General features: G+C 43.8%; 1 protein-coding gene across 1 annotated transcript in view; it reads left to right on the forward strand.

The window, feature by feature from the left end:
• LOC145414439 (sialin-like) overlaps positions 1 to 16,088 on the forward strand; it is a 584,044-nt gene that overhangs the window by 289,913 nt on the left and 278,043 nt on the right. The gene's annotated exons all lie outside the window — the stretch shown is intronic.

The following is a 16,088-nucleotide window of genomic DNA, read 5'->3' on the forward strand; positions in this document are numbered from 1 at the left end:
CGCTTGATGGCGACCGGGAGGACCCTGTGCCTCCAGCCCTACCCTGCCGGTGGTGGCAATCTGAGGTACCACCTCATTTGATATTAAGGTTGCAGCGGCCATTACTAAAGATGTGAATAGAAGGTGTGATATGTTATGCGCATGTAGTGTGGTGTAGACAGTTGAAGGTAGAGGTATTATGAGATCATGCTGGCCTACTCTCTGTGTAAATGAATGCATTGAAAATGCTCAGAAAAGGGAGATGGTCAGGATCAAGTCCTGAGGGATGGTGAAACGGGAGCTCCAGCTCTCCCTATCACCAGCTTGCCATCGACCTCGGGAGTACTGCCCTGTTCGACTGGTGCTACAGTATATAATATATATATATATATATATATATATATATATATATAGATAGATATAGATATATGTATACAGGGTGTAACACGACGTATGACAAAAACTTACACCAATGATCTATCATGCAATTTTGAGTATATTTTGTTCTATAACATATACTCCCTGTGACCCCAGTTCAGTACCCAGCATTCGGCTGTTTAAGTGTAAAAGTTAAGCGGCTGCATAGTAGGGGTGGGCGATACCAGCAAAAAATGGTAATCATGATTACTGATTACTTTTATGAAAGTAATCGATTACTATTTCGATTACTGTCAATATATAAGTACAGTATAATCATTATAATGTGATGGTTTGAGTGCAGTCAGTTACAAAGTGCACACTGCAGATAGTTTCCTGCTACCTGGTAGTTTGTGTGTTCTTACCTAATTGTTCTTACGTAATTGTATCTTTACAGGAATGAGTCAAGGTCGTACTGTCCCGTGTCTTAAACCATATTTATCGTACATATCCTTAAATTTGTGAATTGTTTTGGCACACACTATTTCATTCGGTAGTGCATTCCATTGATCAATTGCTGTTTGGGAAACTAAATTTCCTTACGTCTTTATCACCTCTCTTCTTATGCAGTTTTTTGCAGTGTACTCTTGCTGATGCTTCTCCATATGTTAAGTAATCATTTATGTCTGTTTTCTCCTTTCCTGATATGCACTTATATAGCATTATCATGTCACCTCTTTTCCTTCTCTCCTGTAGTGTTGGTAGATTCAGTTTATCTCCTGTAGTGTTGGTAGATTCAGTTTATTTAGTCTTTCTTCATAGCTTGGGTCCCTTAAGCTTGGTATCCATCTTGTAGCGGCCCTTTGTGTGTGTGTGTGTGTGTGTGTGTGTGTGTGGACTTTTGGAGACTGCTCTATAATTTTTATTCTTTCCAAAACTATAAATATAGAAGGCAAGCGACATACCAAGAAGTCTTCATTCCCGGGGATCAGTTGGCTGTCATTGTTTTGTTTACGAGTCAGCTGCGAGTTCCGCGGGAGACAATCTCGTCTTGTGTACTGTTCTTATGCATGTCTATAAAAATCCGCTTCAATAAGAAATCTTACTTACAAAACTGTAATGTAACATGAATAATAAGCTTAATGTTAAGGAAAATCATTTGGGTCATCTTAAAGTTTCTGATGTCCAATCCCCAAAACGAAGATAAGTTATTTGGAAGTTGTCACTTTATTGGTATTTCAGCCAAATATCATGCTTACAAAATGAAATACCAGTGATCAATATCAGTGTTCTCGCAAATAAAATACATACCTGGGAGTTGGCAGCAAAATCGTCTATCTATGCCACTGAGACGTGGGATTCATTTACAACTTGCTGTACAAAAATGCCTCCAATTTTTCGAGTCGCGAAGGACTGCAAGTGCATTGCCAAACGTAAGATGTTTAACAAACCATAACCTGGCATGTTAATGGCTAGAAGTATGACAAAAATCCACCAAAAGTACTCAATAAAATAATCGATTACTGGAAAAATAATCGATTACAATATTTTTCTGGCGAGTAATCGAAGTAATCGATTACAAATAATCGATTACGCCCACCCCTACTGCATAGGTGCCATTCGGTGAGCGCCTCGCAGGGTGACGGGAGACGAGTTTTATTAGCTTACACTGTACTGTACATAAAAATCCCATACCCTATCAGTACAAGCGAGTCTTAAAAAGAAACTTTACGAAGTCTATTGATTCTTTAACATCGTCATGCATTCCTGCAATTCTTTTGCACAAATCGACTGTAAGTTAAGGATTAAATTCAAATTTTATGGCCTGCGAGAGAGTAGGGTGGAAGGAGAGGGGCTGGTGTGTTGTTGCCAGTTATGTAATGTTTAGTTTGTAGGATATTGCTACGAACATTATAACACCCACAGCTCATTCAATGGAAAAACGTTATTGTAAAGGGAGATTAGCCTCACTTTGGAAGATTATTATTTATAACAATTTTTCCGTTGCAAACAAACATGGCGCGATTGGGTGTCTCCACCTGTATTCATCTCTGCAGCACTGGCATTACCATCGCGGAATCCGTAAAAATAGACGATATCTGCATATTCTTCATTGCTGTACGTACGTGGCATGCTTTTTCATGAACAAGTGAAGCTGAACCCAGTGAACAGCTGAACGCGGAGAACAGTATCTAAAGAGTGTGCCTCGCCTGCAAATTTTCCTGTTCAAATGACAGTGGACGCAGGGTTGTCAAGTCCTTATAATCGATCTCGCTAGTTTAGTCCTGAAACCTTGCTAGAATGTCGCTAGATAGTAAACACTGCAAAACATCGCTAGTAAATACGATTGAATCTCTAGAATATCACCTAAAAATGGCAAAAATATCCAGAATGTAGCTAGATATCATGCTGCCAGATAATAAATAGTGCCGCTAGGTAGAAGCAAAAAAATAGGTCTAGCTGCACAGTCGTTACATTGGCAATCCTGTGTCACTGTTCTCACGTCATCAGATGAAAGAAATGGTGCCACGTGTACTTGTAGCAGAAAAATTGTAATGAATAACAATATTACTCCCGACTTAAAGGAATGCTAGTCACTTATTACATTAATATTTTTCCATTGAATGAGCTGTGGGTGTTACAATAATGCTCGTAGCAACATCCAATGAACTAAACATTACATAACTGGCAACAACACACCAGCCCCTCTCCTCCCTCCCTACTCTCTCGCAAGCCATAAAATTTGAATTTTATCCTTGATGTACAGTCGATTTGTCCAAAAGAACTGCAGGAATGCATGACGATGTTAAAGAATCAATAGACTTCGTAAAGTTTCTTCTTAAAACTCGTTTGTACTGATAGGGTATGGGATTTTTATGTACAGTACAGTATAAGCTAATAAAACTCGTCTCCGTCACCCTGCGAGGCTCTCACCGAATGGCACCTATGCAGCTGCTAAACTTTTACACTTAAACAGCCGAATGCTGGGTACTGAACTGGGGTCACAGGGAGTATATGTTATAGAACAAAATATACTCAGAATTGCATGATAGATCATTGGTGTAAGTTTTTGTCATACGTCGCGTTACACCCTGTATATATATATATATACCAGGGGCAGGATCCCACTGCCACCTTGCACGTCCCTGGGTGGTGGATAGGGGAAGGCCTTGTAGATATACAAGGTGCTGTCTTAGACGGAGCGGACCATGGGACCCCCTATAGATACATAGGGTTCCACCGAATATAACGAATAAGGTGGAAGAAAAGATCACATCTCACCAGAAACTATGTGGCAGGGAGGTGAGAATATTTGCCACACTCCTTCCAACCAAAAATGAGTTCTATTGCAAAGTATTTGACGGGCGTTCCTGTCGGATCATCGTCTACTAAAGGTCCAACTACGTTACCTCCTGTGCTTACGGGCAGTGTGCCACCGAAAGTGAGTAAGCATTGTGTTGACAAGTTAGAGACTGGGATATTAAACACTCTTAAATCCATGAAGATCTATGCATACAGTGTAAGAAGCCTCGCAGAAGATTACAGACTTGAAAACTTAATGGCAGAATTGGAAAACATTAGTTGGGATATTGTAGGTTTGAGTGAGACCCACAGAAATGAAGAAAAAGTAATTTAGCTCAATGACAGTGGCCACCTATTTTACTACAGAGGAAGGGAAAATGAAAGAGTTAGTGGTGTAGGATTTTGTTGTGTGAAATTTAATAAAGTTAGTGTGTGTATGTGTATTGCCGTTAGCCGTTATATATTATGGTTGTTATGCATTTTGTAGTTCTTTGATGATATGTAATTGTATAGAGTTTGTTAGCGATGAAACCTTGAAGTATTTCGATTCATGATTTTTGTTCGAATCAGTTTTTCGGAATTAACATCTGCTAGTGCCCTCGCCAAGTCAGGCAGTTCACGCTGTTGGCTTGAGCAGAGAGGTAATCACTTGTACCGAGACTATCCTGACTTTTTTCTGTGTGAATAAGAGCTGACAACAAGACCTCTGCTATTTTAATGAAATCATACAAGCTATTTAGGCTTGTCTGAAAAAGAAGACACCACTGCCCAGACGACCCCTACAGACAGTCTGCCTATGGATCTACGGCTGATTCCCGAATTCAACGGATCATCGCACGGTGTGAGTGAATGGCTGGACAAGGTGGAGTTGGTGTGCAGTCTACGTGGGATTTCGGAATTGCACAACATCGTCCCGCTAAGGCTTACTGGCGGAGCATTTGCGGTTTACCAGCAGTTGAGCAGTACCGACCGACTTACCTACAAGAAGATTAAAGAGGCGCTTGTTTCTGCATTTGCAGTCGACCAGTTTCGTGCTTATGAGCAATTCATCACTCGAAAGTTGGGCGATGGTGAACCAGTGGATGTGTACCTTGCTGATTTGCGCCGTCTGGCAGGGTTGTTTGGAGGTATGCCTGACACCAGCCTTGCTTGTGCCTTTGTGACGGGTCTACCTGATGCTGTCCGCCGTACCTTACGAGCTGGTTCACGTATTGAGGCAATGGATATTGGCCAGATTTTGAAAAGAGCTCGTGCTGTGTTGGCGGATGAGCATGTTGGCGCAGTTGTGGCAGAAGCTGCGTTTAGACCTGCACATTCTGAGGGTGAGACAGCATCTGTAGCCTGCCGAAGTTGTGGACAGCCTAATCATTATGCCCGTGACTGCTTGGCCAGGCGTGAACGACGTAGGATTGGGCACAGCAACTACCGATGTTTCCGCTGTGGCGGCCGGGGACACATTGCTTCAGCATGCTCGGGAAACTTCACTGGAGAGGTGGTGTCAGCGCCAGCTTCCTCTCCAACGCAGCAGTGATGGGCGCTCTGCCACAAACTCGGTTGGTTGTAGATGGTGTGAGTTGCGACACACTAGTGGACACCGGTTGTACGAAGAGCATTGCACATGTGTCGGTGTGTTCCAATTGGACGAAAAATAAATTGAGTGTGACAACGATGAGCGGTGAGCAATATTTGTGTGAAGGATCGGGTGTGGTATGCGTCCAGCTGCCGTCTGGGGCTGTGTCACCTGTGGAGGTGTTGGTGGTGTCCACTAGGCCACTGAACTTCAGCTTCATCCTTGGTATGAATGGCATACGTGCTTTCAAGGGGGTAACCGTACGAGCACCTAACGATGTTAAGTTTGGTGTTGATGAATCTATGCAGTCTGTTATGGTGGCAGCACCAACAGACCACATCATTGATGAGAGGGATTTTACAGTGACTTATGAGGCAGCAACAAAGAAGTGGACAGTGTCTTGGAAGTGGTGTAATAACTCAGAAAACCCATGTCTTGTGAATACTACTACAGAGTACCGGATTCAGCCTGATGTTCGTGACCGAATATGAGCGTGAACTGTTTGCAGTGGATTGAGGATGGTTGGTTAATCCCCTACGATGAGACACTTCATGGACCAGCTAAGGGGACAATTCCACTAATGGCTGTTATCCAACAGAATAAGGGAAGTAAGGTACGCCCTGTGCTCGACTTTCGGGAGCTGAATTCCTATCTTAATCCACACACAGCCGATGCAGACGTATGCTGCGAGAAGATAAGAGAGTGGCGTCGCTGTGGACAAGATGTTGGACTCATAGACCTGCGTAAGGCCTACCTTCAAATTCATGTGGACAGTGCATTGTGGCCATACCAGACTGTTGTGTTTAAGGGACAAAGGTACTGTCTGACGAGATTGGGATTTGGGTTAAGCATTGCGCCCTTAGTTATGAAACGAGTCTTGAGCGCTGCACTGAGCTGGGACGAAAGAGTTAATCAAGCTACTTCTCCATACTTAGACGACATACTGGTGGATCAGAGAATAGCGTCTGCAGCTGATGTGGAAACCCATCTCGATCATTACGGTCTGGTCTGCAAGGCGGCTGAGCAGGTATCCAAGGGAGCCAGAGTTTTGGGTATGAGGGTCTGGGGGGAGCGACAGGGTCTCTTCTGGCGACGGGATAACGACGTCGGTGAGATTCCTAAGAAGATTACGAGACGTTCGGTGTTTTCCTTGTGTGGGCGCCTCACAGGCCATTTGCCCGTTTGTGGATGGTTACGGGTGGCAGCTTCATATCTGAAAAGGAGAGCCAGTGCACTCACTACCTCTTGGGACACTGAAATCGATGATGCGGAGTTACATTCTATGCTTGTTGAAACTGTACAGCGAGTGAAATCTGCGGATCCAGCTCATGGCCGTTGGGATATTAGTGGTAGTGAAGCTGTCGTGTGGGTGGACGCCAGTTCACTTGCTATTGGAGCCATGTTGGTGGTGGATGGCTATGTAGTTGAAGATGCTTCCTGGCTGCGGCAAGATGAGTGTTCCCACATCAATTTGGCTGAATTGGATGCTGTACTACGGGGTGTGAATTTGGCTGTCGCCTGGAAGATGGTAAAGGTTTGCCTGATGACAGATTCGAGGACAGTGTATCACTGGGTCACGGATTCGCTGACAGGAAGATCACGTTTGAAAACGAAGGCTGCCAGTGAAATGCTGATTCGACGGCGTCTGGAAACTATAAGGAATGTGGTTTCTGAGTATGGCGTGCAATTGGAAGTGAAGTTTGTTACCTCTGCTGAGAATAAGGCTGACGCACTAACCAGGGTGCCAAGCAAGTGGTTGTCCCCTCCGCGTGCCCAACTAGTGTGTGGGGCTATTACATCGACCTCACAGGATGACATCTCTAACATCCACATAACCTGCGGGCACCCAGGCATCAGGCGCACGCTGTACTTTTGCCGCCGTCTTTTCCCAATGACTACTAAACGACAAGTGCGTGACATCGTCCGTCAGTGTAAGGAATGTCAATCAATCGACCCTGCACCTATGAAGTGGCAAAAGGGGATGCTAGGAGTCTCGGTTTGCTGGGATAGGGTAGGCATGGACGTTTGTCACATCCAAGATCAACACTACCTAACCTTGGTTGATTGTGGTCCATCGCGGTATGCTATCTGGAGGAGACTACGTCGGCAAGATACTGCGTGTGTGGTTGAACAACTGGAATCTGTCTTTTATGAACGTGGGGCACCGAAGGAACTATTGACGGACAACGCCACCAGCTTTAGCAGTTCAACATTCCATGAGTTTGCAAGTCGCTGGGGAATGAGACTTGTATATCGCTGTGCATACGTTCCTTCAGGCAATGGAATCGTTGAACGTTGTCATCGTACAGTGAAGACAATTGCAGCCCGGAAAGGTTGTTCTATAGCCGAGGCAGTCTATCGCTACAATGTGATGCCACGAAGTAATGACCCATCCTCCACTCCAGCAAATCAGTTATTCAAATATGAAGTGCGATTGCTCGGAATTGACGGTGTGGGAGATTGTGAGCAGCCGGAGTACCTGCAACATCCCTTCAAAGTTGGTGACAGAGTGTGGGTACGTCATCCTACCAGAAGATGCAACATTCAAAGCACTGTTGGAGTCGTTACAGACATACTTTCTGCACAGAGTGTTGAGGTTGATGGAGTGCCTCGGCATGTGCGTGACTTGCGATTGGTGACAGCACAGTTACCGCAGAGAGAGCGAGAAGAGCAACAGGAAGTTCAGGATTCCTGGATTGACAACGAGGACGACAGCCTGGTGATACATCTACCTGCCAATATAGATGAACTGGAGGAATCTGCCAGGGAAGGATCCAGTGACTCTGATGAAAGCAGGGGAGAGAGCCCAGGACGACCGATGCCACGGAGAGGATCAAGGGAACGTCACCCAGTTCGCCTGTTTCAGTATAGTGATCTCCCTTAGGATCAGGGGGGAGTGTTGTGTGAGATTTAATAAAGTTAGTGTGTGTATGTGTATTGCCGTTAGCCGTTATATATTATGGTTGTTATGCATTTTGTAGTTCTTTGATGATATGTAATTGTATAGAGTTTGTTAGCGATGAAACCTTGAAGTATTTCGATTCATGATTTTTGTTCGAATCAGTTTTTCGGAATTAACATCTGCTAGTGCCCTCGCCAAGTCAGGCAGTTCACGCTGTTGGCTTGAGCAGAGAGGTAATCACTTGTACCGAGACTATCCTGACTTTTTTCTGTGTGAATAAGAGCTGACAACAAGACCTCTGCTATTTTAATGAAATCATACAGATTTCTAATTAACAGAAATCTTGCAGACAACATTGTTAAATTCAGCAGTGTATCTGACAGAGCAGCAGTGGTTGTAATCAGACTGTGCAAAAAATATACCCTGAAAGTAATACAAGTTTATGAACCAACTTCTCAGAGTTCAGATGAAGAAATTGAAATATTCTATGATGACATCTTCCAGATTATGGAAGAGGAAAAGACCACCTATACTATACTCATGGGAGACTTCAGTGCAAAAGTTGGAAAACCAAAAAATGGAGAAGGATGTATGGGAAAATTTGGAGTGGGAGAAAGGAGCGAAAGAGGAGAAATGCTGGTAAACTTTGCAGAAATGTTTAACATGAGAATAATGAACACATTCTTTCACAAAACAACAGGGAGAAAGTGGACCTGGAGAAGCCCAAGTGGAGAAACAAAGAATGAAATCGACTTCATCATAGCAAAAAGGAATAACACAATCACAAATGTCACAGTTATCAACAAAGTAAATATTGGAAGTGACCATAGAATGGTGGGTTGCACAGCAAGATTCAATTTCAAAAGTGAAAGAAAGATGATCAAAGATAAAAGGATATGCCCAATAAAAGTCAACGAAAACAAAGCAGCCTTTCAGTTGGAAATAAGGAACAGATTTCAGGCTCTCAGTAATGCTGAATGTGACATTGATGAGTTGAATGACAGACTAACAAAAGTGCTAAAAGAATCAGCGGAGGTAGTAGGAAAACCTAATACAACCAAAGCCAAAAAGTATTCAGAAAAGACACTTGTGCTTATGAAAAAAAGAAATGAAATGAAAGTAGAAACAAAGATGAAATAGAACGAGCGGAATTAAATAAGCTTATCAAGAAAAGACAAAGAGAAGGAAAAAGAAAGAGAAACATGGATCAAATCAAAGAAACCATCAAAAAAGGAAAAAGTCTGAAACAGGTCCGAAGTAAAATGGCACTCAGAAAGCAACAAATTACATCACTAAAAGACAAAAACAGTGAAGCCATTAAATGCAGAGATAAGATGTTGAAGAGAGTTGAAGAATTTTACAAAGAACTGTATACATCAAAGACAGTAGTACCAATAGCTAACTTTTCACTTGACGCAAGTGAAATACTTGTGGTAACACCAGACGAAGAAAATATTTCTCTTAAAAATATGAAAAGAGGGAAAGCTCCGGGAGAAGATGGAATAGTAGCAGATTTACTGTTGGATGGAGGAGCAGAAGTACAAAATAGGCTTGCTCACTTATTTACCCAATGTATAAAACAGTAGAAAATTCCCAAAACATGATGTAATGCAATAGATATTCTACTTTATAAAAAAGGTGACTCAAAAGACCTTAGTAACTATCGACCCATTAGCTTGCTCTCAGTCATTTACAAACTCTTCACTAAAGTCCTTACAAACAGAATAGCTACAAATCTGGAGGAAAACCAACCTCGTGAACAGGCAGGATTCCGAAGCGGGTATTCGACCATTGATCATCTACATACAATGAACCAGCTAACTGAGAAAACTATAGAATATAATAAACCACTGTGCTTAGGTTTTGTTGATTACGAAAAGGCTTTCGACTCAGTGGAGCACATAGCAATTATAAATTCATTGCGAGAACAAGGAGTGAATGAGAACATTGTAAAACTGCTCAAAAACATCTATAAAGAGGGAACTGCTTCAGTTACATTACATAAGGACTCAGAGAAAATCAAGATTGAGAAGGGCGTGCGCCAGGGAGATACAATTTCACCAAAGTTATGTACAGCATGCCTAGAAAGTATTTTCAGAAAGCTAGACTGGAAAAACAAAGGGGTAAACATTGATGGAGAAAAGTTAAACCATTTAAGATTTGCAGATGACATTGTCCTAATCTCAGCAAGAGCAGAGCCATTGCAAGAAATGTTAAATGACCTGAACAGAGAAAGTCTCAAAGTAGGGCTAAAAATGAACCGGAGTAAAACTAAAGTCATGTTTAATCCTCAAACACCAAAGAGCGTCATCAGAATAAGTGGAGAAATGCTTGAAGAAGTCGAGGAGTACAATTACCTTGGACAAATACTAAAATTAACGAAAGGTAATGATAGCGAAATAAAAAGACGCATTACAATTGGATGGAAAGCTCTCGGTAAACATAGGGACATCATGAAAAGCAGCTTGCCAGTTTGTATGAAACGAAAAGTATTTAACGAATGTATAATACCAGCTATGACGTATGGTTGTGAGACATGGAAACTGACAAAATCGATGGAAAATAAATTAATTCTTTCTCAGCGAGCAATGGAAAGGTCAATGTTGGGAATATCTCTAAGAGACAGGAAAAGATCAACTTGGGTGAGAGAGCAGACTAAAGTCAAAGATATCATAGAAGTTATAAAAGAACAGAAATGGAGGTGGGCAGGCCATGTAGCAAGAATAAGGGATAATCGATGGAGCAAGAGGTTGACTGACTGGACACCAAGAGATTGTAAACGTAGCAGAAAAAGGTCAGACAGGAGGTGGAGGGATGAGATAGAGAAATTTGCAGGGAAAACGTGGCAAAGATTTGCTCAGTCAAGGAATTCGTGGAGAAGGTTGTGTAACTTGCAATACTTTGGTGATAGAAACTCCGTGTACAAACAGCTAGTTAAGGAGTTTATTACGAGCTCTGACAAAAATAGTCTGCCCTTCTTGAGTGTCTGCTCAGAACTGACGCAGTAACGCTTTCGCCCAGGCTTGGGCTCTGGGAAAAGCGTGCTAGGTCAGCAAGTTTAGTGGGGGCATGTATGCATTGGGGGGGGGGGGATATATACATCGGGGGTAGACATATTGTAGGGGGGTACACTACTCCCCCGGGTAGCTGAAATGGTGTCTCCTGACACCAGGAGTTATATGGTGTTTGATTATATTACTAAGGCAGGGTCGGGGAGGTTTGTACAAGGGATAAGTATGATACAGGAGCAGTAGGGGAGACATGGCCATGTTTCGGGGAGGTAATTAAAAGGATATATACATATAAGATATACAAGGATTAATTGATAGGTATGTGCCCTGTAAGGGCGAAGGTATACATAGACATAATGGGGATTATACAATAATATCTTGATACATGATAAACAAGGAGTAGATATGAGAGTTCTTTTGTTTTTCTTCTTTCATTTTTTTTTTTTTTTTGTTAGTTTCTGTAGGATACACTGTCACTCAATAATACATTAAAGAAATACCATCATTTTCTAGTAGGAAGAGTTCTGTTCACAGTTTGGTTAATTGTCAGATTCCATTGGTAGTCACTGAATGTGAGGGCACTAAGTACGGGGAGTTTCTACATCGTGTGTAGGGCGTACTATGCCCGTAGCGACTCTGATTTCGTGGAGTCGGCGTTCCATTTTCCTGACACAACAATGCACTGCACATATGATCAGTAGAAAACCTATGAAAGCAATAACCACAGGGGGAAACACAACTGTTGGATGAACCCATGAACGGCTGAAGGCCAGAGAAAATTGATCCATAATGAAGTCACTGTCATTGAGGAATGTTAGCATGCGCAAGTGAGGGGAGGTGACGGTAATGTTGGCAGATGGTAGGGTTGAAGGCATGTCAATTGGTTGAAAGATGTCATAGGAGTGTTTACGGACAGCTTGGTGATAGCGAGTGGCGTAAGTGATGACGGACTCTGATATGACGGTACAATAGTCTGGTGCTTTGTAGAGACCACTAGCGGGGACGGATCGAATCGAAGAACCAGGACACATGATTGTGACAGAGATGGGAACAGCAAAGAAGAAATACTGGACATGGTTGAGGTGAGCATGGTGGACCGGGAGTTCAGGAGCTGGTACAAAAGAACAGGCCGAGTAGATGGAATGGTTGCAAACTAAAGCAGACTCACAGGGTGTAGCGCTGCTAGGGAAGATAGCGAAAAGGTGGGCAGCACAGAGATGAGAGGTCGGAGTAAGAGAGGAACATTTCTGGAGGTCCGTGGAAGAAAGGAAGGCAACTGAAAGATGATCATGGGAGAGGAGGAAATAGTCTGAAGGAACAGATACCTGTAACTAGGAGCTGTTGAGGCAGAAAGGGAATGGAATGATGTGGAAAAGGTTAAAGGTTATGGCAGAACGGAGAGGAATATGGACGACCACGTATTTGGTGAGAAGAGTGGCTTCGAGAACAGGATAATAATATTCGAGGGAGGAGTAGGGGAGGACCTGGGATTGACCAAAGGTAGAGTGAGCCCATTCCAGGACAGAACAGAGAGCTGAGACAGGTACTAAGTCGGCAGTGACACGTCCATTTATAGCATCGACCAGGATACGAACCAAGGTAGAGACTTGAGACAGGGGAGAGTCAATGGCTAGTTGGAGATGATCCGTGTTGAGTTTGAGGTAGAAGAACTGAGAGATAACGTTGAGATCTGAAAGGTGTTGTCGTAAGATATCGGTGAAGTTGTTTAGAGTGGACGTTACTTCATTTAGGTGGGCCGTATTCTTCTGTAACATAGTGTGTTGGATTTTGATGACTCAGCGTTGGGATTCTAGGGCTGAAGCTAAATGAACGAGATCAGATTTGAAGCCAGAAATGTCACGGGCTGTAGCAACGCCAAACAAGCCACTTAGAATCTCACCTCTGAAGTCGAAGAGACCTCGTTTCACACGAGAACGATCAACGGGTGTCTGAATGGAAAATGTGTCATTGAGCTCAGTGAATTTGTTACTTATGTATTGCAATTGCCAGGAGAGTCGTAGGAAAAGGTTATAGAGATACTGATTTGGGTTGTGTGCCCCCATGGTGGCCGTGAGATGGGTCTTGATTCCGTGGAGCTGGTGCGCGTAGGCAGGTAGGGCAATGGCTACGTCGGCCAGGGGCGCAAGATCGTAGCGCAGGGAGACTACCTCACCTCCTGAGCCGACCAAGGCCCCGGGACGTACTCCACCATCGTCCTGACCCGGCTCAGACCCTAGGAGGGTCAGCATTGCCAGCAGGTAGATCGTTAACATCGTACCTAGAAAATTAGGGTAGAGTTAATGGGAGAGGTCCTGAAGAGGTTGATGGGCAGAGCGCAGTTTGGACCGATATTGATTGGTTGATGAATGAGTAGGTGTAGGTGGAGATGAAGGAGACTGAGGGATAGGTGGAGATGGAGGAGATTGAGGGATGTGTGGAGGGGAAGGGCGGTCAGGAGGTTGTGTAAGTGACTCTTCCAACACGAGGCCATGGGGTGCTCGCTTTAAGTCATCGACGTGGACCCATCTGGTGTCCTTAGTGGACAGGTCCTGGAGGTGAAATTTGTTGCCTTGTTGAGTGAGGACGCGGTGGATCCCTGTATCTTTGTCATCCAACTTAGAGGAACACGTATGGGAATGAGCAAAGACAAGATCACCTACATTGATAGTGGTAGGAGAGACGGATTTATGTTGGCGCTGCAGCATGTACTCCTGAGAGGAAGCCAAAGTGGATTGGACATACTGGTGGATTGTCTGGAAGTTGGCCACTTTTGGTTTAACATAATCATCCATGTTGTAGATGGGTTCTGGCTTTGAGGATAAGAGAGAGTATGGGAGGTCCTTGTCAAAACCAAAGAGGACGAAGAAGGGAGATTCGGCAATGGATGCATTGATGGAGCTATTGATTGAGGATGCCACTTGGGGAATCCAGTCATCCCAGGATAAACTATGGGAGCCTAGATGTCTAAGGCACTCTAAGATTTTTCAATTGTGGCGTTCTGCAAGGCCATTGGAAGCCGGATGGTTAGGCACGACATTGCACTTACTGATATGAAAGCGGCGACAGATCTCATCTAGAAGGCTATTGTTGAACTCTGTACTGTTGTCAGTAAAAATGGTATGAGGGGTACTGAACGGGCAAATTACGTGATCTACAAAGGCACGTGCAACGCTCTTCGCGGTCTTGTCGGAGAGGGGTACGAGGACACAGTAGCGGGAGAAGTGGTCGACCGCTACGAACAAGTACTCAGTGCCGGATTCCGTGAGAGGTAGTTTTAAGAGATCGGTTGAGACAGTTTCCCATGGTCGTGCCGGGATTGGGTATTGTAAGAGCGGTGCAGGTAAACCAGCTGATCCTTTGTGGCGGTGGCAGGAGAGGCAAGAGTCACAGTGGGCATTGATATCGCGGTGCATGGTTGGCCAATAGTATTTGAGACGTGCTTGGTGCAAGCATCAGTCTTTACCTGGATGGGAAGCTTGAGGGGTATTATGAACAATGTGAAGAACCGTTGGTATCAGGGCAGTGGGGACAACAAGTTGGCGTACTTCACGATTGGGCATGTCTTTTCCTTTTAGTAGTGTTTTCCTTTACAAGAGATCATAATCTAGCATGAACTCATCTAGTGATACTGGCAGAGTAGGTACGGTCGAGGCATCGCCAGATTCTAGGAAATAAATGACTCTGGACCATATGGGGTCTTGGCGCTGAAAGTTTCGAACAACTTCTGACGTTAGTGTAGTGTTTTCAGTTACTTTGGGCTGCAGTGATGTTATAGCTGCTGCTACATGATGAGAGAGTGCATCTGCGACTACATTCAACTTGCCTGGTACATACTGAAAAGTGGGATTGAAGTCCTGGATGATGACGGACCATCTGCTAGCCTACCTGTTAGGTTGTGGTTCTTGAACAAATCACATAGTGGAAGGTGGTCTGTTTGGATATGCACTGGATAACCATAGACTATATCTCTGAAATGCTTCAAAGACTAGACTACCGCTAGCGCTTCGAGATCTGTGACACTGTAGTTACGTTCAGCGGTTGTAAGGGTATGACTAGTATACGCTATTATGTGCTTCCTTGGTGCTTCATCGAGTTGCGTCAAAACAGCACCAAGTCCAGTGCCTGAGGCGCCTGTGCAGAGAAGGAAGGGTTTGGTATAATCAGGGAATGCTAGAACAGGGGCATTTACAAGAGCTGTCTTTATCTTTTGGAAAGCCTGTGACTGGTCGTTATTCCAAATAAAGGGCACATTCTGCTTGAGTAAGTGGGTTAGAGGAGCGGCGATCTTTGCATAATCTTGTATGAATCTACGATAATAGCCACTGAGGCCCAGGAAACTTCGTACAGCTTCGGTAGTGGTAGGTTCTGGGAAGTTAATAATCGCTTTAGTTTTATCTTCATTAGTATGAATGCCTTGTGCATCTTCGACATGGCCTAGGAATTTGATTTTCTTTCACAGGAAGTCACATTTACTGAGATTGATTTTCAGGCCTGCGAGCTGGAGGCGTTCAAAGACTTGCTGGAGCTTGGTAAAATGGTCAGGGATGGATTTACTCACAACAATGATATCATCTAGGTAAGCAAAAAGAGAGTGTCCCATCATACCGCTGAAGACTGAATGGATAAGTCACATGAACATGGAAGGAGCATTTCTCAGACCAAAAGGGAGTCTCTTAAACTGAAAATGTCCAGAAGGGGTGCTGAAGGCTGTAACTGGGCGAGAGGACTCTTCCATTTCGACCTGCCAGTAACCGCTGAGGAGGTCTAAAGATGAAAAGACTACGTTATTTTCACCAAAGGATTCTAGCAAATCAGTGAGAACGGGTAACGGGAAACGGTCTGGAACGGTGACAGAATTGACCTTACGATAGTCGACTACTGGTCTAAAGTTGCCGTCCTTCTTTGGTACTAAGAAAAGTGGGCTACTCCATGGACTGACGGAGGGTTCAATAATGTCCTGGTCTAA

This window comes from Coenobita brevimanus, chromosome 99, assembly GCF_032717465.1.
Source record: "Coenobita brevimanus isolate Jiangsu-jjx chromosome 99, ASM3271746v2, whole genome shotgun sequence".
In the NCBI taxonomy this organism is placed as follows: Eukaryota; Metazoa; Arthropoda; class Malacostraca; order Decapoda; family Coenobitidae; genus Coenobita; species Coenobita brevimanus.